The following is a 26,525-nucleotide window of genomic DNA, read 5'->3' on the forward strand; positions in this document are numbered from 1 at the left end:
TTATGTCAATAAGTAAGTAAGTGATAAAAAAAATGTGTAGACAAAACAGAAGCATACAGAAGTCAGCTTGAAGAGGCTTTCACTGCCCTTATCTGGGCAGTGAAATTTTAAGCATCAAAATAAATAAGGACAGTAATCCATTCAATAAAACAGGAATTTATGAGTCTATGCCGATAATAACTAGATAGTAAATAGTTGGAAAAGAGAGTGCTCTTTCTTAAAGGATAATTCAGACAGGTAACTGTGGATAGAGTAGCAGAGTTGGAAATTCACCAGTTTTCAATTACCATAATAGAGATCAAGCAAGGATCATGGATGCTAAATCTAGGAGGAAGAGTGTGAAGATGAGTAGGATATTTATGTGTTCTTAATATGACTACCTCCAGATTGCTCACTAGTTGCAGTGATAACTGTCAACTAATGACACGACTTAGATTAAATACTCTCTAAATGCAATATGTGATCTTAGACGAGATCCTGTACTAGCGGTTAAAAAAAAAGTTATAAAGGACTTTATTAGAACATTTGACAAAATTGGAAAATGGGCTGTTTAGGTAAAAAAGTATATCGATGGTAACTTTCTTGAAGTTGGTAACTACCATGGTTTCATAAAATCATCGCTTTATTCTTAGGAAATACTGAAATGTTGAAAGATAAAGAAGTATGATAAATGCAGTCTATTCTAAAGACGTTCAGAGGGAAATGTTGTACACAACACACACACATAAAGAGAAAGGAATAGATACAACAGATACTACAAATGTTAAAAGTTATGTGCCTGTGTAAAGGGTATTGTGCTCTGCATTATTTTGCAACTTTTCTGTGAGTTTGAAATTATTTCCAAAAAGAAAGAAAAATAATAATATAGCAAATACAGAAAACAAAATATAAGGTTGGAGAGGTTGTAAACCTCTGTAAACTACTACAGGTCAAATAATGGGAGGAATTTTGACCAGTGAAAATGAGAGGGCAGGGGGGTCTGAAACTCAGGAAAAACAAACAAACAAAACCAGAAAGCTTCAGGAGCAGATATATAGAGGAGAGAAAGGAAAGACATCAGGGAGAAAAGGGTCTTGTTTAGCCAAAGTGTATAAAATTATAGAAATAGATCAATAATGTTAATTAGAAATGTATTATGAGAGGCTATCTTGAATGTCTAAGTGAAGCTTAAAACAAATATTACAAATAATATATTCTATCATAGTATATGATAAATTATAATAAGAGTCATAAAGGAAGATTATTTTTTAAGATGTATAATTTCATAGAAGAAACAATTTTTTCTCAGCTCTGTCTCAATCTAAATAAAAATCAACCAAATAAAAAAGTCCAGATATGCTGGTCACCTATTTAGCTACAAAACTAAAACCCAAAGATGCTGCTCAGAAATTTCAAAACAAAAACAAAATCAAAATTGGAGACAAGTTATTATAGTGAACTTTGGATCCATTTTAAATTCTTTCAAACTTTTCATATTATACAACTATTTGTTAAACTGTTGAAATATTATTTGAAAGAAGGTCTGCATTTTCTAATCATTGGCAGCTTCTTCTTTTTCTCAAGTTACTATAGCCTGTGTGATCAATCTTTAATTCAGCTTTCAAATGAAAAACTGTTTCTCATCTCAAGGCTCCCCTCTTTAGCTACACTTTTGCTGCATACAAAACACCCTGGGCAGCTAGATGTGCACTGACTTCTCTACATTGTAGGCAAGGAACGCATTCTGCCTGGCCCTCCTGGGAGTTAACAATTGACCCAAGGAGAGAGTATTTCACAAGATCGAAGGCAGCTGTGAGGTCCAGGGGGCTGAGGCTGGCATGGAGGCCAGGAGCCGTAGGTCCTAAGGAGGAAGTAATCGGTAGCTTTGTGTTTCAATGGAGTGAAGTGGGTAAATGCTGGATTAGAGAAGGTCAAAGAGAGAATCAGAAGAAAGAAATTTAGAGGAACAGGTGCAAATTTTTGGCCAGGAGGCAATACTTAACCGAAAGAACGAGGTTGCGAGAAATAATCAAAGCCCAAAGAGTCAACAGGTGTTGCTATCCTGTCCCAGGACAGAGTTCAGAGCCTGGTCAAGGTGAGCATAAGGGAGATGGCAGGACAACCAGATAAGAGGGTGAAAATAAAGGTAAAATCTACCAATTAGAAAACAGAATCGGAAAAATTTGACCTGGAAAACTTGAGTCCAGCAGAGTATATTATGAAGGGCATTTAAATCCATATGTCAGAGTGGTTAGTGGATTAGAAGCTGTGAAAAGTATAAGCGGGATGAGGATAGAAGAGGAAAGAGTGTTGCTAGGAAAAAGGAAGAGAGAGAGTCATCCAGGAAGTAATATTTTATGATAAAAACAGTGGCTAAGCCAACAGAAAAGCTCATCACAATGTTCTTTTGTATAGGTGCCTATGATATTTGTTATTAAAAAAAACTTTACTCATAGAATATTTGCTTCATAAAAGAATACACTTAATATACATATAAAACATAAAACTAATGCTCAGAAACATACCACATCCCCAAGAACTAGAATATTATCGACTCTCCCCAAAAGGGAAGCCCAAACTCCTTCCCCTGGCACCCTGCACAGAGATACCCTAAAGTCACGTATATGCGGCTTATCTTCTACTTTTTAAAAATAATTTTTCCACATATGTATGCATCCCTAAACATTATATTGATGAGTTTTCTTTCTTGTTGAGCTTTATAAATATGGTACCATAGTACCACTGTATGCAGTTTCATGCGCTTTTAACACTGATGTTTATATGTTGTATTAGTTGTTTTTCCCCAGAGGCAGATACAGTAGGAGAGATAATTATTTATTTAAGGAATTGATTCAAAACATGGCGACTGGCAAGTCTGAAATTTGTAGGCCAGGCTGGCAGGAAATGATAACCTTGACAGGGTTTCTATGTTGTAGCTTGAGGCAGAATTCTTTCTTCAAGAAACCGCAATATAGGCCTTTAAGTCCTTCAACTGATTGGGTGAGGCCCACCTGAATCATGTGGGTAATCTGCTTTACTTAAAGTCTACTGGTTATAAACATTAAATCACATTTAAAAGTATCTCCGCAGCAACATCTAGGCTAGTGTTTGACCAAACAGCCTGGTACCACAGCTCGGTCAAATCAACACGTAAAATTAATGTTTTAAGATTCACTCTTATTGTTGTGTGTAGTTTTCATTCATTTCAGCTCACTCATCATTCCATTATTTCCACATTCTCCTGTTAATTGACACTCAGGTGTTTCCATCTCTCTGGTGTTATAAAAAAAGCTGCAATAAACATGTGTGTGCACATCCCTTTGTGCACATGTGCAAGAGTTCTTCAAGAGTATGGGAATGAAATTTCTGGGTTGTAGAACGTGTTAATTCAACTTTAAAAGATAGTGCTAAACTGTTTGCTAAGGTGATTGTGTCAACTTACATTTCTTTCAAAACACCTAAACAGGTGGAGTTGTGCTTTTCAATATTCAAGTTCTAAAAACAGGATTAGATACCTGAAAAGAGTCAGAGTCATTTGACAATTTGACCCTTATCCATTGTCTCTCTTCCTTGTGTCTCTATACGGACCCCCAGATTATTTAGAAGCTAAGTGAGAAGTGAAGCAAGCTTTCTGAGAAGTTTAAATAAAGACATTGTAAGCCAGTGTTTCATGCAGCAAGTATTTATTGAGTATCTCCTATGTGCTCAGGCATTGGGCAGGGTATATAATGGTGGATGAGGCTCCACCAATGCCTTTTTAACTAAGCGTCTAGAAGGGAGATAGATATATAGATAGGAAATTATAACGGTGCTAAGAGTAAGTATACATGTCAGCATACGGTAAGGGTACATATTTATAGACTTGAGGATTGGAGGATGATTCTTGGGATAAGCACTATGGTAATTATAATGTACAGGCATTGATAGACATGGGTAGATACATGTGTGGGCAGATATGTGGCTATATATTTAGTAAGTATTTGAATTGTTATGTGGTGTCAGTTGGAGTTTGTACTAAGCCTACCTCCCTGGGGTTTTACATTATAAAATGTTTCACATCTATAGAGAGGTTCAGTGAAGCAGCATCTCTGTTATTCATAGTAAGACATCACTACCATCAAGGTGGGAGAGACAAGTACTAGGGACCTTAGATCCTCTAGATCATTCCAAAGCTGCCTCTAAACTTGCCTTTTGGATGCTTGCTGATCTCTTTGAGCAAGATGCTAAGAAAGCTGTAGATGTGAGTTTCTTCTTGATCCTGACATAAGCCTAACTTAAACCGAGTTTAGGAAGAGGGCAGGGAGATTTTTTGTTCCCTTCCAGTGGTGGAGAAGGTAAAGACCTCATAGGCTAAACATATTTCACCTGCTTGAGTCACAGGATGTCATACCCATAAGTTTGCCAAATGATACGGTTTATTTCTTATTCTTTCTTCAAATAGTAAGCATTCATTTCTAGGGTAGTGGTTCTTAGCCTGTTGTTTCTTTGCTGCATATTTGTTAACAAGTATATTTATTAAGAATTCAAGATCTTTCCTTTGCATAATTCATTTTCTGTAGCTACTGTTCATAATCAGGTCTTTGCAGTCTGTAATAAGTGTCTTTATAGGAATGCATGACTATAAAAATAGGCTAAAATTCAATACACAGGAACAGTGAGCTTCAGACCAGCTAGCAGGAAGATTTATTTTAGCAATATAGCTCTACGGAGGCTGCTGCCTGGTACTTTTTATCCAGCTTACAACATTTTATCTCCTTATGTTGGCCAGAGTTAGTCCTAAGAGTAGGATTCATCTTTAGGAAATCTTAAGTGTCAATAAACTACCCTGGTCTTGCAGAGGTTGAGCCCTATGTATTCTGAAGAGTATGGCCCCAGTAACACAACAGTTCCTTCAGGATGTACACTTCACCTGCCCCTCTGTCCATCTGTCTGACTGTCCTGTCGTAGCAGCACTAAATGTCATAGTACTTGCAGTGGTACCACAGAAGGCAGAAGGGATGGGTGAGTGGGGCACAAAGCTGAAAGCGGGGTCATTAAAACGCACTAATCTTTGGAATCCTCAGCGATCACCCCCTGCCCTACTTATCTAGAATGCTAATAGCCAGTTTGATGTCTCTTTACTAAATTCCCTAGCTCCCAGCGGGGGATTAGAGATTTTTTCAGAGAAATATCACCCTTCCAGAGAAGACATCTCCAGATACTGATATTTATGTCTCATCAAAACCTTGTTTACTTCAAAGCTAAAACATCATCGAGTTTAGTCCATAGGTGGACAGGTCATGTGCATGTGCACCACGCTTCTACTGGTGGAAGGTCATACTCGTGAACACAGAGCTTCTAATCAATGGCTTTGGAATTGCCTGCCTTAAAGGTGGACGCTCAGCCAAGGGTCACTATATATTTGAGTAACTCATTCAACATTAAAGAGAAAAACAAACAAACAAATAATAAAGGGCCCATAAAAAGACAAAAGAGAGACAATGCAAAAGAAAACAAACGAAAATCTATATTTAATATCTTCAGAGCAATAAAAGATACTGCATCTATAAAACAAACACAAGAGGCTATAAAAAAATCAAGCGATTAGAAAGAGCCCTTAGAATTAGAAATATGGTGGTAGAATACACAATTCAATAAAAGGATTAGAAGATGAAACTCTTAGAAAATAGAACAAAAGGAGACAGAAAATGGAAGAAAAAAAGGAAATTAGAAGATCAATCCAGAAAGTCTAACATCAAATGAATAAGAGAGGCAGGAAACAACGATGAGAAAATTATAAGAGAAATAACAAAATATTTTTCAGACATGTAAATCCATAAAAAAAAAAAAAAGAATCTTTTTAGTTTCTCTTCTTGGAAGCCTGCTGGAAGATGCATTCAAGCAAAGTAAAGGGTAAACAAAGAAAAAGGAAGACAAAGAAAAATAGGTATCTAACATGAGGAAAGGGAGGCAGGGAAGCAAGCCCTGGGATGGTCTTGGGAGGAGAGGCTGACTATTTGATCTAGTTCAACATCTGGAAACATTGGGAAGATTCTGGAGAGAGTTACGTAGAAAAGAAGAAACAATTATTATTGTTTTTATTATTTGATGTTAGCTTCAGGTATGCAGTACAATGACTAGACTTTGTAGAATTTATGAAGTGACACTCCCCACGCCCCCGATTACTCCAGCACCCACTTGGCACTACACACAGCCATTACAATAATATTGACTAGATGCCCCATGCCGGACTCAAGGTTCCTGTGACTTTTTTGCAACTACTAATTTGCGCTTCTTCATCCCTTCACCTTTTTCACCCAGCCACCCAATCTCCCTCTTCTTCGGCAATCACCTGTTTGTTCTCTACATCTGTGAGTCTGTTTTCATTTATTTGTTCATTTCTTTTGTTCCTTAGGTTTAACATATAAGTGAAATCATATGGTATCTGTCTTTCTCTGTCTGACTTATTTCATTCAGCATAATACCTTCTAGGTCCATCGATGTCATTGCGAATGCTAAGATTTCATTTTTTTTTTTTGTATGGCTGAGTAATATTCCATTGTATATATGAACCATAACTTCTTTATCCAATCGTCTATTGATGAGCACTTAGGTGGCTTCCATATCTTGGCTGTTGTGAATAGTGCTACAGTGAACATAGGGGTGCATAGATTTTTACAAATTATTTTTTTTTGGTTTTCTTTGGATAAATATTCAGAAGTGCAATGGCTGGGTCAAAAGGTAGTTCTGTTTTAAATTTTTTGAGGAACTTCTAAACTGTTTTCCATAGTGGCTGTACCAATTTACAATCTTGCCAACAGTGTATGAGGGTTCCCTTTTCTCCACATTCTCGCCAACATTTGTTTTTTGATTTATTGATGATAGCCAGTCTAATAGGTGTGAGGTAAAATGTCATTGTGGTTTTAATTTGCATTTCTCTGATGATTAGTGACCTCGAACATCTTTTCATATGTCTATTAGAGAAATACTTGTTCAGATCTTCTGCCCATTTTTAAATCAGACAGTTTGTTTTTTTTGTTGTTGTTGATTTTTATGAGTTCTTTATAAACTTTGGATAGTAACTCCTCGTCAGATGTATCATAGGCAAATATCTTCTCCCATTCAGTATGTTGTCTTTTTGTTTTGTTGATGGTTTCCTTCGCTGTGCAAAAACTTTTTAGTTTGATGTAGTCTCGTTTGTTTATTTTTAATTTTGTTTTCCTTGCCTGAGGAGATATATCAGGAAAAAAAATTACTACTAGCAATATCAGAGACCTTGCTGCCTCTGTTTTCTTCTAGAAGTTCTATAGTTTTGGGTCTTACATTTAAGTCTTTCATCAATTTTGAATTTATTCTATATGGTGTAAGAAGGTGGTCCAATTTCATTTTTTTTTTTTGCATTTATCTGTCCAGTTTTCCCAACATCATTTGTATATTATTGCTTTCTTTGTCATAAATTAAAAAACTATATAGGCATGGATTTATTTCTGGGCTCTCTATTCTATTCCATTGATCAATGTGTGTGTTTTTATGCTGGTATCAGTTGTATTGATTACTATAGTCTTGTAGTATAGTTTGATATCAGGTCAAGTGATACCTCCAAGTTTGTTCTTTCTCAACATTGCCGTGGCTATTTGGGATCTTTCATGATTCCATATAAATTTCTGGATTATTTGTTCGACTTCTCTAAAAATACCATTGGTATTTGCATAGGTATTGCATTGAATCTGTAGATTACTAGGTAGTATGGACATTTTAACAATATTTATTCTTCTTACCCATGAGCATGGTCTATGCTTCCATTTATTTGTATGTTCTTCAATTTTTTTTTAATGACTTAAAATTTTCCAAGAACAAATATTTTACCTTCTTGGTTAATTTAACTTCTAGGTACTTCATTAGTTTTCTTGTAATTGTAAATGGGATTGCTTTCTTAATTTCTCTTTCTGATAGTTTCTTATTGGTGTATAAAAATGCAACCAATTTCTGAATATTAATTTTGTATCCTGCTAGTTTACTGAATTCATTGATCATTTCTAACTGGTAGAAACTTTAGGGTTCTCTTAATATAGAACAATGTCATCTGCAAATAATAACAGTTTTACTTCTTCCTTTTCAATTTTGATACTTTTTTTTTGTCTAAGAAAAGACTAGGTGGTAATTCTTATTTAAATGCTTGGTAAAATTCACCTATAAAACTATCTGGTCCAAGACTTTTGTTTTTTGGACATTTTTTGATTTTTGATTCAATTTTGATGGTGGTAATCGGTCGGTTCAGATTTTATTTCTTCTTGATCCAGTCTTGAGAGAATGTATGTCTTTCAAAGACTATTTCCATTTCTTCCAGATTTTCCAATTTCTTGTCATATAATTCATCATAGTATTTTCTCATGATCTTTTATATTTCTATGGAGTCTGTAGTTGCTTCTCCTCTTTCATTTCTGATTTTATTTATTTGGATCCTCTCTCCTTTTTCCTTGATGAGTCTGGTTAAAGATTTATTAATTTCGTTTATCCTTTCAAAGAAACAGCTCTTGGTTTCATTGCTCTTTTGTTTTGTTTTTCTAGACTCTATTTCATTTATTTCCACTCTGATCTTCATTATTTCTTTCCTTCTACTCACTATGGGTTTTGTTTGCTGTTCTTTTTCTAATTCTTTTAAGCGTAAAGTTAGATTTTTTATTTGAGATTTTTTTTTTGTTTCTTGAGGTAGGCCTGTATTGCTATGAATTTCCCTGAAGATTGCTTTAGCTGTGTCCCACAAACTGTGAGTCATGTTTTTATTTTCATTTGTCTCTAGGTGTATTTTGATTTCTTCTTTGATCTCATTGTTAATCCATCCATTGTTTAGTAACATATTATTTCGCTTTCGTGTGTTTGTATATTTTCTAGTTTTATTCTTGTAGTTGATTTCTAGTTTTATACAATTGTTGTCAGAGAAGACACTTGATATGATTTCAGTCTTCTTAAATTTATTAAGATGTGTTTTGTGGCCTAAGATGTGGTTTATCTGGAAAATGTTCCATGCACACTTGAGAAAAATGTATATTTTGCTGCTTTGGGGTGAAATGCTTTGACTGGTTCTTTTTTTTGTCGTTTCTGTGTCCTTTTTAATGCTTACTATCTTTCTGTTGAATTCCTCACTGAGGTAATCTACTCTCCCTCTAAGTTCATTGAACATCCTTGTAATCAGTGTTTTGAACTCTGTTTATGGTAGATTGCTTGTCTCCATGTTATTCAGATTTTTTCTGGAGTTTTCTTTTGTTTCATTTATGGCATGTTTCTTTGTTTTCTCAATTTATTGCCTCTCTTTTTTTTTTTTTTCCTATGTATTAGGAAGGTTTGTTACATCTTCTAGCCTTGGCTAGGTGGACTTATGTAGTAGGCGTCCTGTGTGGCCCAGTGACGTAGTCTCCTTAATCACCTGGGCATGTTCCTTGTGCGGGTTGTGTGTGTCCTCCTGTTGTAGATAAGCCTTGATTGCTGTTAGCATGTCAGTGGATGGGATTGACTCTTGCACTGACTGGCTGTGGGGATTGGCCAATCCCACAGGGTATGAGCTGTGATATGGGGGCTGACCCCATGGAGTAGAATTCACCCCAGTAGGCTTGTTTACCTGTTGAGACCACTTTCTGGGTGTGCCACTTGTGGGGCTAATCAGGGGCTGCTCTGTTGTGTATGATGCCAGCCTCCACTTATATTGGCTCTGTGGCCCCTTGGGAGAGGCTCCCAGGCATGCCAAGGTCAGCTGCTGCCTTCGATTGCTTGGGGCTACCTGATAGGAGCTACGGAGTAATCTGTGGATGGTTGCTGCTCATGCTGGATCTGGAGGCAAATAGGAGAGACCAAAGTGTAAGGCTTGGGGAGGTTTATCAAAAGGACCTGTGCACCTCAAGGCTTGAAACTGCCTGTCAGCTGCCTGCATGACTCAGCAGCTGAAAGAACCTTTGGGTGGTATGGGAGTTGGGTGGGATGGGGACTCATGGAGTCACCAGGGTAAAACGAGCAGATTTCACCTAGCCAATGCAAAATCGGGTTTCATGCCAGTGCTGAATCTGCAGCTTCCTGTAAAAGTCTCAGATCACAGCGAGGCCAGTTGCTGTCCACCTCAGGCCCACAGACACCTGAGATTTGTTCATGAAATACTATAGATGGGGCTGAGGCTTTGGTCAGCTACCAAAAGTCTCTCCCGTGATGCACGGACTGCATGTGTACTGAGTGAGTTGAGGGCCATTGCCTGCTGACATATGTACAGCCTAGGGAAAGCACAGGGTGGGGCTGGCTGCTGGACAATGGGCTGCTAAGGAGATTTGTGGATTGGGTAGGGCAGGGTCTCAAGGAGACATGCAGTGGAGTGAGCCAATCCCATCAGGCCAATGCAGTTTCAGAATTGCCGTCAGTGCTGAGCCCACAGACTCTCTCAAAAGTCACAGAACACAGCGAAGCCAACCGCCATTGGGCTCGGGCCAGCAGACCCCAGAGATTCGCACAAAAGACGTTGCAGCTTGGGCTGGCACAAGTGGCCCAACACCAAAAGTCTCCCCTGAAATGTGCAGACCATGTGCTGGCTGAGGGCTGCTTTCTGTCCACAAATGCATGGCCCAAGGAAGGCACAGGATGGGGCTGGCTGCCGGGCAATGAGCCTGTTGTGGGTATTTTGTGGTTGGGTAGGGCAGGGTCCCAAAAAGACACAGGGAAGAGCGGCCGATCTCACAGGGCCAATCTAGATTCAGAATTGGCTATATGGGAGGAGGGCTCAACAAGGCAAGATGGTGCCCTTCTGTAGATTGCCCTGGAAGGGAAGCCAACAAAGGGACAATGGTGGCTACCCCTCCAGCCCTCAGGCACCTCACAACTCAATCTTCCCCCAGATGTTTCTTGTGTCTCCCAAGCAGCTGACCCTCTGCCAGAGCCCGGGGTGAGTGTCTGTGAGTGAGCAAATCTATGCGTGGGCCCTTTAAGGGGGCTGTCTGGGTTTTTAGGTTTCTTCCAACTCACAAGATGGCCAGAATCCTCACTGATATTCACGGTCAGATTTTGTGGGAACTCCTCTTCCAGGAACTAGAACTCTGGGCTAGGGAGCCATTGTGTGAGGCTAGAGCCCCTCATTCCCTCAAGGGAGCCTCTGTAGCCGGACTCTCCCTGCTGGTGCTCAACCACCACGCATGAGTGTAGGGCCAACCCCTTTTGCATCTCCACCCCTCCTACCTGTCTCGATGTAGCTTTTTCTTTATATCCTCAAAGGTATGTGTTTCAATCAGCTAGACTTCAGGTGGTTCTCCAAGATGATTATTTTATAGTTTGGTTGTAATTTTAATGCTGTCACAGGAGGAGACGAAACCTGCTTTAACCTAGTCCACCATCTAGACCGGAATTTGAAGAAGCAATTATTAACTTTAGGAAAAATACTGCACAAGAAAAAAATGTAAGTGTAGTACACTCCTGAACTCAATTCATTATTTACATAGTTATAATAGTAGAGATAAAGATTGTGACATAACAATATTGGGAGGAAGAAGGGACCAGAAGTAAGAATGAGGAGAATGATGATGTAGGAGAGTTGAAGTCTCAGTCACCATAATAAGACCAATATCGTATATCTAAAATTGATGAATCAAGAAGTAGCAGGATAAGGATATTATTTAAAAATATGGAGTTTGTCCATAATCAATATGTAATAAAAAAATAAAAATTAAAAAATTAAAATTAAAATATAGAGTTACACATCAGAAAAATCCAATCAAATTGTGGAAAGAGGTGGAATATTAGGGTTCAGCTTAGGGGGTTGGGAAATATTGAGGCAAGGACTGCTGCGTTCACCATAAACCTTACAACCTACTTTATATCTAAACTATGTACCTGTATTCCATTGATAGCAATAAAAATTACCTTTAAAAACAATGTGATAGGGATTCTTTTATATAACTTACTGTGCATAGTGCTAATTTTTTCCTTAAGACTGATCACTAGAAATGAAATTACTAGGTCAAAGGATTTGATTATTTTTGAGGATCAAAAAAATGTATATCAGTTTTGTCCATGGGTCGCTGGCAATGTCGAGAGTGCCCATTTACTCATGTCCCCATCAATGTGGCGTATCTCCATAAAAAAGTTTTTGCCTGTCTAATGAGTAAAACTATTTTTTAAGTTAGTCTTTCAAAATTTTTTGCACTAAATATTTTATTTTATTTTTCCCTTCTGGTAGTAGACGAACAATATAATAATACACCTATGGTAAATGATTCATGTCTTAAACAAGTACAGAGTTTAAACAAGAAATTTACCTTTTGACCCTTTTTATTCTCTACTCTCCTGCCCAGGAATGACTGGGCTTAACAGGTTTCAGTTTGTTTTTCATATATATATATAAATTTATGTGTTTTATACATAATAGTTATATTTACATATTTTATATATATTTATTTATGCATAAGTTTATATGTTTATAATTACATTTATTATATAATTTCCGTTTCATACATAATATTTATATTTACATATTTTTATATATACGTTTATTTCTACATGAGTGTAATCATACAACCCTTCTTGTTTTGCAAATTGCTTTCTATGCTTAAGCATATATCTGAAAATCTCCCCAGGTCAAGTTTTTAAAACATTTTGCTTTTATGAATTTTAAACAATGTGTTGTGGTGGGGTTGGGGTGGGGTTGACGCCCACCTCAGATTTCGTCGTGATGACATTACATAGGAGGGTATGAAAAGGTTTATTGCTCACATAATGAGGCTCTCAGGGGAGAACAAAGCAGTTTCCAAAGTGATCTGAAAATGGCTTGGGAAGGCAGAGGAAGATTTTATGCTGATTAGGGGCTTGTGTCTAGGGTAAGTTTTCTCAGGCCCCAACTACTGCTTGTGTAGTTTGAACTGGCTGCCAGTGCCCAAAGAGGGAGCACTGGATTTTCTTATTAGCTTACTCAGATGTAGGGCAGGGGGAGCGGGGGTGGTGGGCCTTGAAAGCTATCCCCAGTCAAACATATAAAATGGAGTCAGACTCTTTGTTACACAATGTTTGCTATTCCTTGACAGCTTAGTTACACAGATCCTCTTTGCTCTTGGAAAATAATCTTTGCAATTTCAAAAAAGTAGATAAAGCTAAGTGACAGACTGAGGTAATGAATTTGTGTTTTTTTTTTTGCGGGTTTAGTAACCTCTCAAACACACTCCTGATGGCAAATGAATGGTAGTGACAAGCCACTGTCAAGCCGGCATGCACAGCAGCACACAGCCCCATCCAGGGTCTCCATCTGGAGAGGCTGATGCGTTCATGCTCCTCTAGCTCTGGTCTCGTTTCATTGCCTTGTGCAAACCAACCCACCTCATTCTTGAGAGTCCACGGTGCCAGCGTGGCTGTGCCTAGCTTTCTAACGTGGTCTGGTGTTGCTCGGGCCTATTTTCCATATGCCTCGGAAGGACTTTCTCTGTCTCTTTTGTGGAAATGAGTTATATTCTGCTTTGGTCCCAGGAGGAGGCTCATCATTGGTGTCCCCCATTCCTCTCAAATCTCTGTAGGCACAGAGATTAAAGGTAGAAGGAGGCCTAATATTTTTTCAATGTCAGAGCCACAGGAGTGACTATTGTCTTCTCAGCGAGTGTGAAGGGCTGAGTGAGAGTCACCGGAAGGCATGCCGACTGAGGTCTAATCACTGAATTTTGGGTAAAAGCTTGAAAATGGCCTGTTGATAGTGCATAATAGCAGAACGATTATCCTCTCTCTTGCAAAGGATTCTAATTAATGTGGAAACATAAAAGAAAAGGCTGACTTGAGAACAGAAGGTCTAAGGCACCAAGAGCTTGGCTCTCCCAAGCAGCACTTAGAGCACTGGGAAGTGTTTAGGCTTAATTTGACATTTCATATCAAACAGATTAAAGTCCATGGTTTTCCCCACCTGGCATAATCCTGGCCTGTGGAAGCCACAGTTAATAATTATTTCCCTGAGCCAGAGAGAATTCCACAATAGAATCTCTTTTATTCTGGCAAACCAAGGGTGTGCTGTGGCCAGCATTTTCAAAGCTGGCAGACAAAGGTTTGCCCTGCTCTGGATGAAAATGTCTTCAGTATGACAAGCGCTGTTGGTCCCTTGTCCTCTGCCACTTTCCAACCACCCTTGCTTCACTAATCTCTCTATTTCACTTGTGCTTTTGCACTTCTAGGTGACTTTGCCCTTAGAGGAACCCCTGGGACTGTGGAGGAAAAGGAAGGAGAGTTTTTATGGCTGTACATGTTTAGGGTAAATCAGCCAAAGGGTAAATCAGCATATGATCCATAGTGGGTCTTATTCCATCAAGCACTTTGGAAACTTGAATTGCTGACATACTGAAGGGTAGGGGTTTCGTCACCAGGGACAATAACACAGTCACTTCAAATGCAGGAAATTATAATCCAAGGGAAACGAACAAATAAATATCGGGTACCTGCTCTATCCAGGATGTTGTGCCAGATATTAGGGGACACTTAAAGCCAAGTTGATAAAACAGCAGATAATGTTCCTAGAGGAAGGAGTTATCGAGCAGAGTTGACTCACTATTATCAAACCACGAGCACCGATTTTGCTTTGTCATCTGTAAGTGATGAATGTCCTTTTGCTCAGTTACTTTTCCTAGAGGTAATTATTTGGAGACAGGTACTAATCCACTAACTATTACAGTTTCTTCCTGGAGATGTAAACTCACAAATACTATCAAATAAGATAATTTGTATAAATCACAGCACTGTGCTGGGAACACAGCGCTCACTTAACTGCTATCATGTGCTGTAAAATACATGCCCTATCCCTTCTCTTTCATCTATGTACTTGTTCCTTTCCCACTCATGTCTCTCCTACATTCTCTTCCTCTCCCTTTTCCTCTTGATGACTTATCTTGATGTCATTGTCGGCTAGCTCTCTGCAGAGGTGCCCTCTCTCCTTCACTGAGTTGGAAGCTCTTGAGAATTGAACCTGTGTTTCTGGGTTTTTCTCTCTACTCTCACTGTCTAGCACAGTGCCTCACTGGTAGGCTGACTTAGACACACCAGAAAGTCACCTGTAAATATAACATCCTATCCTCAATGGGAATTGCCCACTCCATTATGTTTTCATCTATTTAAAGCAGGGCAGGACACTGAGCCCAGAGCTCTTAAATGTCACCATCACCACCTCACTCAGCTCAGCATACATAAGGTATAAATGTAGAGAAAAAGGGAGGCAGGCAGAGGTAATGCTGGGTAGTAGCTGCACCCCTCTTCCTGTGTTCGTGGACTTCAAAACAGACGAAGGCCTTCCTGAAGAAGCTGTGTAGCAAAATGACGAGGGAAGGATGGTTTCTTAGGGAGCTTTCTCTCTGCTGCCTGAACTCAGAAGATTTTCTAAAGCCATGAACTTCCTGGCTAAGCGATTGACTACCTGCAGGTAATAATATGTGCCCAGAAAAAACCTTAGGTGAGAGTGCTTAAGATGGATGAAGAAATTTTCTTCCCTTTTCTGAATAAGAAAGGATGAAAAAGGAAAATTCTGCATGGAGATATAATTCTTTTCCAGAGAAGGAAATACTGGTCATTGGTCATTATTCATGGAGTCTAGTGTGTGGGTACCAGTCGCCCATTCCGATGCTCTTTATGAGTCTCTTCTTCCATTTCCCAACCTATTATAATTACTCACTTCTGTCCCTCTGAAGCTTGCGTACTATCCAGACCTTCAGATTCTAGGTACCCACGTGGTTCCCCTCTATGCCCAATGTCTCTCCGCTCTTCCCATTGCATCAGTTACCTCCATCAAATATTATCTGTCTCATTCATTCAAGCCCTGGTTGCTGACTTGAAATCCATGCAAAGGATTACTTGGGCCATTTCAGGTGACAGCCCTGCTGTATAGTACATCATTGCCAATTTAATGAGATTTTCCTAGGTTTAAATCCAAAGAAGAACCTTCTCACGGTGAGATTTCCAGGCTCAAAGCCAGACCAGGAGGAACGGTCAGTCTGCGTGGGAAAGGAGACAGAGCTTGAGCTTTTGGTCTCCATTTCTCAGTTAGGAGCAAAGCTTCAGGCTTTACTCGTAACACTCAGCTACCGCTACTGAGATGTGCTCTCGCACATGCTGAAACTAGTTCCTGGCTTGGGTGTCAGGAAACCCGAGTTCCAGTTTCAGTCTACTGCTATATAGCTATGATATTAAAAAAAGTCCGGGTCTGAAATTCTCATCTGTAAAATCAATGTGGAGGATTAGGTAATCTGCAAAGTTCCTTTCCGCTATTACTCTGTGACTTTCTGATACGCGGCTTCATTGAATCTGATTTAAACATCGTAGCAAGAGATATTCATGTGGGAGTTAGGAAGGCTGAGTGAATATGAACTGCTGGGGTAAATCTGGTGGTTTTGTCGGCTCCGTGTAGAAGGTAACTATGGGAGCAGTCCCTCCCTAAGATGCTCTCGTTTGTATGGAACTTCTGTTGCTAAAAGTAGAGAAACCCAGTGCTTACACTTTCAATGAAGTTCAATGACTTCAGGTTCTGTTAAGTTCAGGTTGGCTAAGATCTTCATGACTTTTTCCTGACTTCATGATGATAATGCTCAGCAGCAGGTTCACGTGGGTGATGTCTACTCGACGGTATTTTCCTAATTGTACAGCTGCCATCAAATTATGTTGATTCATGGCTGGATGAAAAATGACAGTGAATAGCATAATTGTGAAATTTCACAAGGCACTGGCATTTGTGTTTAAAGCACAGAAAAATTCAGCAAGCATGACTACTACAATGGAAGTGCAATTGTGAAGACTTCCTGGAAAAGTTCACAGATTCAAATGTAATTAAGCATGAATTAAACATGATGAGCTACAGGGCTAATTCTAGCACTGCTGAAGCTACATTATGGAAATCCGCTTCAGAAATATGACCAACTCTTTTTTTTTTTTAACATATGTCAGATGCCTAACATATGGTCTCCTAAGGCCTCCAGCATACCTTGGGTGATCCAGGGCAGTCAACGTATGTTTGTCACTGTTGAAAGTCTAGCTTACTGAGCCAAGAAGCTAGGGAACATAATGGGAAATCAAACCATGCTTGTCAGAATCTCATTTCTCCTTAGAACAAGTATTATAAATTCAAAGGAAAAAATTGAGGCTTTATAGGATATAGTACTGTGTTCTGACTTTTCATGCTGATGCAATAAACAATGAATCATGAGTATAGGCTAATCCCTAGTTAAAATTAATTTCTGGGGATGAAAACAAAGTAGAGAGATAAATTTCATAAGCCACACCCACGAATGAAATCAATTGTATGACTGCTCTATACCTTGCATAGGGACGCAGATAACCTGCAATACAGCTTCCTATAATACTATATTTCATCCCCCAACCTTCTTTGCATCCATGTCCCCCAATCATCCTTTTCCTTCAATCTCAAAGAGAAAGAGTAAGAAGCTAGGAATCTGAAAGGCAGAATTTCAGGCTCACATCTTCCACTGACTGCCATGGAGGGAGTTGATGTGCTTCTTTGGTGTCAGCTACCCTGTATGTAAAATTACCTTCCCTACCTCACAGGGCTCCTAAGTGAATGTGATGTTGTGATAAAGGCAAAAGTCCTTCATCTATATCTATCTATATCTATAGCTCTAGCACCTAAATAGAAGATATACTTACGGTCGGCTTTGTTTTCTGGCCACATCCTCAATGGACTGAGGGAGATGGTGGTCAAAATGATGATAATAACAACATCAGTGACGACCATTTATTGTATTTACTCTGTGCCAGGCTTCCAGCTTACTATACCAAACACCTTTACTTTGCTTTATATGTTTATATAGACAATTTTGTTGTATGACATGATCCTTTCTGAAGCCCAGAACAGAAAAGAGTAAGACTAAAAATGTCTAAAGTATAATAGCCTCTCTTTTAAAAATTATGTACTTTGCTGGCTATAATTACTGAAATAAAATATGTTTCTCCATTATTGACAATGATTTGTGGTCTTTGTGTTGTAAGTTGTGGCTGTATCCTGCCCCAGTGAAAGATTTTGAGGAACGTTAAGTATTTTGCCATTATAATTCATAGTTGCATAAAGGAAGTTTCCTTCATTCAGCCCTTTACTGTTTTTCCCCAAGTCCAGGTATACCAGAGTGACTCCTTTCAATTGGAAAGAGATACATTTAGAACTTGAGAAACTCATTGCCCACAGATGGTGGAGGAGACTAGTAACATAAACAGCTTGTAGGCCTGGTTTAGATAAGTAATAATGACAGATTATTAACAGAAGTTCAAAGGCGTGTCTTGGGGATTGATGTGAAAGAGCACAGAGATGTCCTTTTGCCGCAGAAATTTCAGTGCCTCTGACAGAGACAGGATCCACCACCTGTAACCCTGCAAGATGATTGTATTTTCATGTGAAGTCTTTCTTAAGATGATAAAGGTTAGAGGCCTCTTTTGACAAGCTTTTAATATAGCTTGTTAGGGGGAGGGACTTTGTTGTTGGACATCTTCATTGCCATCATTTGACCACGTTCTCATCATCAATTACAGAGAATATCAATTAGAACTTGAGTTTCCACTCTGTGCAATGCAGTCCTTACCCTGTATGTGTCTTTACACAAAGTTTTCAAACAAGTGCAAAAGCAAAGAGAATGAACCGTTCCCAAAAGAAATAAAAATAAGAGACAAAGAAAGAGATCTCATGGTTAATGTGCTTTTTAATTCCAAGTCGTTCTGCCTAGCCAGAGGTGGGCTGCAAAAACCAGAGCTGTGGTCTTTGAACCACTGAGGGCCCAGGTGGCATCAGTTCCTTCCGCATTAGCCTGGAATCCGAAGCCTACTGTGCCATACTAAGTTTTCTGTGTCCCTGACTAACACTGAGATACGAATCATCAATCCTCTGCTGAGTATCTCAGCTTCATGTATTTATTTATTGAACATTTACTACATTTTTACTAGAATATTAGCTAATTTTTCTGAGCACTCTCTTTGTACGAAACACTCATCTAAACATTTTGTATGTATTAAATCATTTGTGCCTCCCCAAGACCTTATGCAGTAGGTATTATTTATATCCAAATAACATTAGGGGAGGTAATTGTGTTCTTTAGATCATGAATCAGTTGTACGACATGCTCGGAAGCTTTGTTATTTTCCCTATAGTATATCTTTTAAGGAATAAAAATGGAGAACTCTGGAGGATATATTCAAGGGGGTAGAACAGAGACAATAAGATTAATTAGGGGTCCAGTGCTACATTTTAGAAAAGTAATGAGGAGATCCTAATCACAGCAATGAAAGTGGAGATATACATGAGTAGAACTGTTAAGTATTTAAGAGGAAGAATCACTAGTATTTGCTGACTAATTGGGTGTGAAGAGCAAAAGATAAGCAAGAATCTAGACGGATTCTCAGGCTCCTGGATTAGGTGACCTGGGGTGAACTGAGAAGCTATCAGGGACATGATATATAAAAGAGAACATTTTTGCGAGGAAGCACTTTTATTAAATTTGGGATGCAAGGAGTTAGAGATAATTCTGGGATATTCAAGTAGAAACTCTTAGTAGAGTCTTGGACAGAGTAGTCTGGAACTAAGGCGATCAGAGTTGCTACTTGAAAGTCCTCTGTATGTAAGTGGCTGGCAATGGCTGAGGTGGGTGAGATTTTATAAGTAATATGTATCTGGGAGAACAGATAAGGTTTAGAAGAAGAGAAGTCAGCAAGAGACTATAAAGGAATGGAGAGAGGAGAGATTAGTGTCACAGAATCTAAGAGAAGGGAAAGTGACCAAGACTCCAAATGCAGTGAGTGAAATAAAGACAGTAAAAGGTCCGTTGGGTTGTTGTTGATGGGGTGAGAAGCTGTTTCAGTTGTGCCGGGTGAACAGGAGGTGACAAAGTAGAAACATGTGAGTACAAAAGAGCCTTTTAAGTCACCTGTGAAAGTGGGGAAAGAGTTAAAGGGATAACTTCATTATTTTAAATAGGGAGAGACTTACTTGCTAAGTAGCAAGGGAGAAGTTAAAGACAGAGGAAAAGAAGGGAAGACACTGATGGAGCGAGTTCTCTGAGGACTTGGATAAGCTGTGCCCCTGGGTGCATGTGGAGAGTTTAGCCTTAAGGAGCAGAAGAGCCACTTCTTCTGAGGTAGAAAGAAAAGTAAACATTCAGACAACTTTTCAGGTTCAATGATAGTAGCCAGAAGTTGAGGTGTTTCTTGCTCAATGGCTTTTATTTTCTCCATGAAAAAGAAAGTGCAGTTGGCTGAAAGTCAAGGTGAGAATGGGTGATGGGAGAGGTAACAGTTCAAAAGATATTAACATTCGTGAATGGGATCTTAGAAAGGTGACTGGGCAAGCTGGGAGCTCAGATGGGGTGGGGGGGTCATTAACTAGTAATTGTGCCATTCTAGCAGTTAGGAGAATTTTCTCCTGAGGTATGTAATCACCAGACAAGTTATATGAATGGAAAGGTAGGTGGTTGAATTGATCCAGGGTTGGAGATTTTCATGGTAGGCTCATCCAAGGGGCAAAGATCAGAAAACGACCCATTAAGAATCTAAAGATAGAATCTCAGTAAGATTCAAGAAAAATCGACTGAGATAGGGAGGGAGAGAGTCATCCTGGTGGACTCTCTGCCCTCTATATTTCTCATTTCCCCTTTTCCCCCGATTCACCAACCCTTTGCTTGGTCATAGACCTTGATTCTACTTGCCTGGTTCCCAGTAACACTTTCCTTAGCATCAGATCCTGCTCCCAGCATCTTTCACAGTTCATTTTTCAGGCATTGCCTGATGCCTAGAACTTCTGCCACCTGGAAATCCCTCGTGGTGCTCAGCCAGCTCCCTGGGACCAGATCCCTGCACATTGCTCCATTCCAGAGCAGGCAAGCACTCACCACACACCCTGGGCCCGGTGTTTGGCCTCTTGTCTCCTTCCTGTAGATGGTATGTTTCCTCTCCAGGTGGGTCGCTCTCCTGCCTCCGTGTTCCACATGGTTAGGATGTGATATTTTTTTGTGGGAGCTAGAAAAGAGAGGGTCAGAAAGTGATACCTTGTTTTTATCTCACTAAAATGTCATCTGGAATTGGCAGACAGGAGAAAAATCGATGTTGAATGAAACATGTAGTCTCCAGCTCTTTGAGGTGGAAAAGATGATAGCATATTGTCAGGTAATGCAGAGCGACTGATAAATGGTCATATATTCAAATATTGCTCATATTTTCAAAATTTCTGGAATAATTCCAAGAAATTAGCCCATCTCTTCTTTACATCTTTACCGTGTTTTACTGGACCTGAGAGGGTCAAACCAGAGCTAGACTTGTATTTTATGGATGTCAACAGGCTGCTGGCTCCCGGCCCTGGAGTGTTCTCCTGCTCTCTGCTTTGTATGCAGGTCATACCTGAGAGCCGTTCAGTGAGGTTGCTGCAGGGTTTCCATCTGTCTTGAGCTCAGCAGAACTTCAGGGATCACAATAGGAGATTCACGTGCACTGACAGGATTTTTCTTCCACCTGCTGTTGATGGTTGATAAAGAAGACAAAAGTGAAAATTTTATATATCCAGGCTATTTATTTTTCTATTCACTATTAAGTCAATAAATATTTATCGATCACCTAAGTGCCAGGTACTTACTCTCCTTGGTGCTAAGGATACTACAGAGAACACAAATAGACATAATTCATCACAGTTCAGTGGTGTAGAAAGACAGTAATTAAACAATCTTCCAAATAAATGTAAAATTTCAACTGCGATCAGTGCTATGAAGAATAAGTTTATTGTGTTTTGAGAAGAGATGAGAGGTACCCGCCTTATGTGGTGGGGAAGATTTCTTAGAGAAATGACATTTGAGTTGAAATATGAATGATGGGTAGGAATTAACCAGGTGTAGAGTGGGAGAAATAGACTAAGGTCCGGAGCAGAAAGGAAACATGCCAGGAACCAAAGAATAGTTTTAGGCTTGAGTTTAGAGAGTGAGGTGAATTGTAGGGCAAGATGAGTCTCCAGAAGGGACCAGCACAGCGTGGTCTTTTATTCACAAAGAAATGGGAAGCATTTAGCATTTTTAAACAAAGGAGTAACATGTTCGGTTTATATTTGTGAAAGATCACTGACTGCAGCACAGAGGAAAGATTCAAGGGGGGAAAAATGGATATTGGGAGAATAGATAAGGGACAACCACAGGGGTCCTGCTAATAGATGATCGTAGGCTGGATTAGTAGGATTGTGGCGGTAAAGACTGAAAGTGGAGAAGAATTCCTGCTTCATTCTGCAGATAGAACTAATAGAACTTGTTGATGGATTCATGTGTCCAAGTGCACAGAGAAAGTGAGGAATGATAGATGATTTCTAGGCTCTGGTTTGGGTGACTGTCCAATCAGAAGACTAGGGGAAAAACAACTTACTTAGCTGGGACCTAAAATTGATATAATACAATAATGTGGATTTTTTCCATTTCATGTAAAATTCAGAACTTCTCAATTATTATTGTTCATTTGTTAGAAATTTAGAAACACGTTATTTGTGAAAGTGTATTCGTGGGTCATTCGATACCATCATTGAAAATAATTGTAGTCAGAAATAGAAAAATTCTCTCTGCAGCAAGAGTCTAATATTTGTATAGAAATGCATAGAACAGAAACTCAAAAGGAAGCAGGAATTTAAGACTCTCAGTCATGGACGGGTGTGTGTGTATACGTTTTGTCTGTATGTACAAATATATGTGGGCAACTTATAGTCAACAAATGAGCTTATTTTCTTACTACCATAACCATAAATTTGCTACAGTCTTCCCCCACTTTAGTGTGTCATGAGTATAGTAAACCTTATCCTCCTGTGTAACGATAAACTGGGACAGATTTTCTCCTTATTGGTTTAATGGGTATTTCTTCTCCCTAAAATCTAGAATAATATTTTTTCCTTAAGTTGCTGTAAATAATCATTGAACTTCAGTGTTGAGTATTCTAGCTCTTTTTTTTTTTTCCTCTAGTAAATAGCTATTGTTCTTTCATGTTAGAAGGGGCACTGGGTCCAATTATAGCTTTGCATTTAATTACAAACTTTGCATATGTGTGCATTAATTAGAAGATTTTATAGGGCTTTGTATTTTATGGCTGGAGGTTGTGAACTACAGAAATCCAATATACCACTTAAGGGAATAATACAAATTTAGAATAATAAAAAGAAATTTATAATGATCATCTCAGGCATGCGAAGTATTGTATAGAAAAATAATAAAGCATAAATACAATCAATATGCACAAGAGTTAAGCCCATTTTCCTTTAATTAAGAGGTTTAATCTTGTAAAGAAGACATTTAAAGATCTGGCACAGTGTATATTTGACACTTATTTAGGCTAAGGATCTAAAAGTAGAATCTTAAATGTATATTTAAATGTGCTTGCCCTCTAGAGGAAAAGGGATCATGATGTTAAAACTCAGTGTTCTGTGGTCATTTGCATATGGCCAAAGCAGTCCCATGCCATGAGGAAGGACATAGGCTGCTTGAAGAAGCCTTCAGAATTGAGCATCCCATTGCTACAAAAAAAATGAACCTAAGTAACTTTGTAAAACAGTATTTTGCCTGAATACTATAAGACTAAAGACAAAAATAATTATATACAAATGCTGTAATCTAGTTAGTAAATGTGTTGTCACAGGGCATGAGTTAGAACAAAGGAGATCATATATTCACTTATATAATAAATATAATAAATAATAAAATAGAATATAGGTTTATCACTATTGGTGAAGACATTACAAATATAAAGGGAAGGCTAAAATGAAACCTGTGGTGTTGGCCTCATATCAGAATTATCAGTATAAATTCATGGACTTTGGTGTATATACAGCTAGAGAGATACAAAACTACGTATTTTCGTATGTATGCATGGATTAGTATACACACAGGTATTTTCTAGCTCTATCTGCTGAGAGGCCCTAGAAGCAATGCCACTACAATAGCAATGAGTGCATCTGATGTCCAGATATTGGTTTTTAAGCATCATTCTTCAATAAAAGGCACCAGGGCTTCATAAGAGGTGATTGATTCCTGGGGTGGGGCAGAGGAAATACAAAATTAGTCTGGATCATCTTGGGGTATAAGGAAGTGCTCAAAAAAGGAACGATCCTTGCTGTAAGGACACAGGAGTCACCCCGAAGAAACTCTTAATGACCAAAGCTGAAACAATTCGAGTAAGAAAATAAATAATGGAAACATTGGATTGTAATTCTGAGTTCCATGAAGAGTGCCTGTAAAGAGTCAGGCTCCTTTGAGAGGAGCTGGTCCTAGAGATCACGAAGAATTCCAAGAAAGAGTTTGGGGATCCAGTGGAGGAAACTGGCAGAAGTTGTGTCCACTGGGGAGTGGGAAGGGATGTAGCCCCCTGAAGGGGCAGAGCCCAGGAGCGACAGTGCTGGCAGTGGCTAAATAGAATAATGGCCAAGTGAAGTGAGAGCCTCTGGAGCTCCGCAGGGAGCCCAGCATTATTTAGGCAGGACAGATTCAAGTGGGAAGACTCTGGAGCCTGGCTGAGGTTGGGTCATTGTGGCTGTAGCAGGATTATCCCATTCTTGTGATTTGGGATGATCAGACCAAACCGCCCCCTTGTTTTCTTCCCTAAAATAAAGCAAAGTCTTTTGGAAAGAGAGTGAGATGGGTGGCCAGGACTGCAGGAACAGGGTGCCTGGTCTGTACCTCTTTGCAGTGACTATATTGGCTCCTCTGTGAGGAGGAGGGACTTTGTAAGGGGGTCTGTTAGACCTGGTTTCCCCCTACATTTGGGCTCTTAAGATCTTTGAGAGCAGAACATGATGAGGAATATTATGAATTATGTTAATTATGAGGAATATGGTCACCTGCTGCTTTTCTTCAAGCTCCGTTCAGGCTCCCCCAGGTGGGGAAGTCTGAATAGCCAGACATCAGGCCTAATGGCTTTTTTTAGTTCCTTTTATTGCTTCGACTAATTGCTTTAGATTATCCTGATTATTTCCAGGATAAACACTCTTCTTATTACCATGAAAACTTGAGGTAAATTTCTTCCTCAGCATTAGAAAGATAAATTATATAGAATATTACAAATGTAGGAAGAACAAAGGATTAAATAAAGCCACTGGACTCGATAGTTACCTTTCCTTCTACTCCGAATGATGATGGGAGGATAAGATGAATGTTTGCTGAAGAGGAGTTTCTACAAGTCTGGTCCATGGACTGAGACTTTTTTGCAGAATTACCTGAGACCAGTAAACCTCCCTAAAATTTAGTAACACAAGGGCTCTCTCTTCTTAAAGTTACCCCAGGCCACTATTGGTGGTGGTGGGGAAACGGGGTTCAGAGTGATGGCGTTGGTTGCCTGTCTAGCATTCCCCCTACCTCCTCTTAACAGAAACTCACTTTTGTTCAGAAACCCGCCCTCCCCACAGCAGCCGTGTGGGGACGTGGAACTTACCTCTAGCAATAAAAGGCCTGATTGGCTCGACGGGTGCCACTTGTTCATTTATTTAACCAATATTGAGAGAACTCTACTGTGTGCCAGGCATTGTTTTAGGTAAACAAAAAAGTTCCAAATCCTTAACACAATGAAGTCGACGGCATAATGCGTGTGGAAAGAAAATTACAAATAACAAGGTAAAACATGTGGCTTTCGGCTAAGGAGGAAAACAAGGCCGGAAGTGGGGTGGGGGGAGCAGAAGAAAATGCTGGAAGATGATGTGAGGGAGTGGTGGCTTTTTTAAAAGAGTGATCAAGGAAGGGCTTGATGAAGCGACATGTTATGCTGCTTTAAGATTAGGTCAATTCTGGCAACGAAACCAGAGGGGAAGTCTACTGGGGAACTTGTAGAAAAATGTCTCCTCACGACAAAGATAGAGACACAGGAAAAGACGATCTCTCTTTTTCCTCTGAATGCTGCTATAATTGGATGTGATGCCAGGAAGGACGTCTGATGGTTTGCTACCAGCTTGATGACACCAAAAATGGCAGAGTAGAGAGAGAGAAAAAAAACTTGGACTTTGATTATTTTTCTGAGCCACAGAATTAACTAACCCTGAAGTCTAATCTGTGCCCGTGCCTCCTGTGGTGTGAAACAGTAATTTTTCATATTGTATATGCCAGTTTACATCAGGGTTTCTTTTACTTGCTGCTGATGTCATCCTAACTGATATAGAGTGGGCCCGGGGAGCTTTCACAGACGACAATAAACCAGTTTGCAAATTCTAAGTAGATAGGGGCAGGAACTGATGATACTGGGTATAACACTAGCATTTTTCCTGTACGTAATCTTAGGTGCAACCTTAGCCACTTCTTCAAGTTTCAAGCAGTTGGAATCGGAAAAAATGCCTACTTGTTAGAGCTCATTTACTCAAGACAGTGACAAAAGGGATTCCAGGCATCATTCTTGAAAACCTCCTATTCAGGGAATCATTGTCCGCTTACCCTAATTTACAACTGAGTGTGGAGAAGCGCTGTGTGGATGGAGGGGCACATAGATATGAGCGAAGTTTATTCTACAATAGGTAAGAGTGGTGATTCCAGACAGTGGGGAAGCACGGGCATGGCTGTGATGGTGGTTGTGGGGAGCTGGCTGGCCACACTGAGCGTGTGCAGTTG

Source organism: Pteropus medius, unplaced genomic scaffold (genome assembly GCF_902729225.1).
Source record: "Pteropus medius unplaced genomic scaffold, Ma_sr-lr_union100, whole genome shotgun sequence".
Classification (NCBI taxonomy): Eukaryota; Metazoa; Chordata; class Mammalia; order Chiroptera; family Pteropodidae; genus Pteropus; species Pteropus medius.